The following is a 1766-nucleotide window of genomic DNA, read 5'->3' as shown; positions in this document are numbered from 1 at the left end:
CACAATTCTCCTACATTTTGACAGTATCTGTCGGTATCTACACATCTCCAGTGTCTCTTTTCATATGGATCATCTTCTTTGTGTTCTTTAATCTGCTCTTCTCTGCTCTCTAGTGTAAATCTCTAGCCTCACTTCTCATTTCTAGCTCCTCTCTCCATATTCTGTTTATCCATATTTTCCTTCATCTGTCTCCCTCTCTTTGGTTTCACAGCAAAAATCTTCATCTTATTAAATTGTTTTCATCTAAAAAATTAGGTTCTAAAAAGTCTTGTTTTCTTAAAACAAAGGGGGTCTCGTCCAGTCAGGTGGCTGAGATCATTTCAAGTTCCCAATGCAAATCAACTTGTTAAAAAGAAATTGTGTTGGCGGTGAAATCATTTGTCCTAGTTTGTCTTCTTTCAAGAGACTGTCACTCATTTCTACTGAATTCATAAACCAAGATGAATTATACTGGAAACAGATTTTTGTAAGAAAATTCACCTTTCAGGACTCAAAATGTACAAAATTGAATTGAAAAGATCGATTTTTGCAGTGGTCTCTCTCTCTCTCTCTCTCTCTCTCTCTCTCTCTCTCTTTGTAGCACTCTCTCAAACTAGGGAAACTGTTCAACAGTACTTGAAGTAGTGAAATTAACTTCCTACCGTAACATCTGCTTTGGAAACACTTCTGTTCCTTGTTCTTTTATTTGGTTCCTCCGTTCTCCTCTTTTTTCCAAACTCCCTTTCTTGTTCCTTTTATTTCCTTGGAGTCCCAGAGGGAATAAAAGGGACAACATCTACCCACAGATCCCACCGTCTGTTTTTTAATTTCCTACCTTCACAGCTGCTGTGTCCCTCCTCGTAGCCGGCGCTGCAGCTGCACTTCCCAATGGGCACCAGCCATTCCCCTTCAGCACTGCAATGCATCCTGGGAGGGCTGTCTGTGTCAACTTCAGAGTTGTTGACGCAGGTGCCGCGCACCTCTACCAGCGTGGCGAAGGCCGCCTCAGCCACCGTGTCGGGGAACACTGCCAGGTTCTGGACGGTGGCGAGGCAGCGTTTGTAGTACACCCGCACGGCCACCAGGGCCACGCAGGCGCCGACGTCCTGGAACGCCAGGTGGAAGCCCTTGCGGTTGAGGTGGCCGATCTCACGCACCTCCGTGTTCAGCTTCATCTTCCTCTCACCGAGGTCGCCCTGAGTGAAGCTCTCATCAGCAGCAATGGTGTCGATTTTGGTGTAGCGGTCCTCTCGGGTCACACCCCCGAGGTCCCTGTCCGACTCAACGTAGAGGAGGTTGAAGGTCTCTTTGCAGGTACCTGCAACGCCAGGGATGCTGTTGCAGTCGCGCAGCGTGAACTGGAGCTCCACGAAAATGCGCTGGCCGCCTCGGCGCGCCACCCAGCCGGTCTGCAGCCAGTTGTTCTGCTGCGTGGGCTCCATCACGTTGCACACCTGGTACGTCCGGATAGGCTTGTACTTCTCATCTACACCACTTATCTCCTCCCACTGGAGAGGGAAGAAGAGGGCAGGAAAAGAGGAAGAGAAAGGGACAACAAGGAGAAGTAAATATGGAGGTGTAAAGAAGACAATGAGATAAGAGAAAGACAAGGGATGAAGGTTATGGCAAAAAAAGATGGGAGGAGAGTCAATAGTAAAGTAAAAAAAAAAACAGAAGAAGTGACATGAAACAACGTAAATTGAGGGAGGTGTGAGGCAACAGATGATGAAAAAGAAAGTCAAAGGATAGAGAAAGAAAGAACACCGTCACTTCGGGTCTAATTACAT

The 1766-nt window shown here is 46.8% G+C and overlaps 1 pseudogene; it reads right to left on the bottom strand.

Moving 5' to 3' along the window:
• Positions 1 to 814: 814 nt before the first annotated feature.
• LOC111664369 (ephrin type-A receptor 7 pseudogene) lies at positions 815 to 1511 on the bottom strand (annotated as a pseudogene).
• Between the last annotated feature and the right edge of the window lie 255 nt (positions 1512 to 1766).

The sequence above is a fragment of the Seriola lalandi genome, unplaced genomic scaffold (genome assembly GCF_002814215.2).
Source record: "Seriola lalandi dorsalis isolate HSWRI2012SDOR001 ecotype SW California unplaced genomic scaffold, Sedor1 jcf7180002001522, whole genome shotgun sequence".
Taxonomy (NCBI): Eukaryota; Metazoa; Chordata; class Actinopteri; order Carangiformes; family Carangidae; genus Seriola; species Seriola lalandi.
The sequence above is the reverse complement of the archived record's forward strand: the minus strand, read 5'-3'. Positions and strand labels throughout refer to the sequence as shown.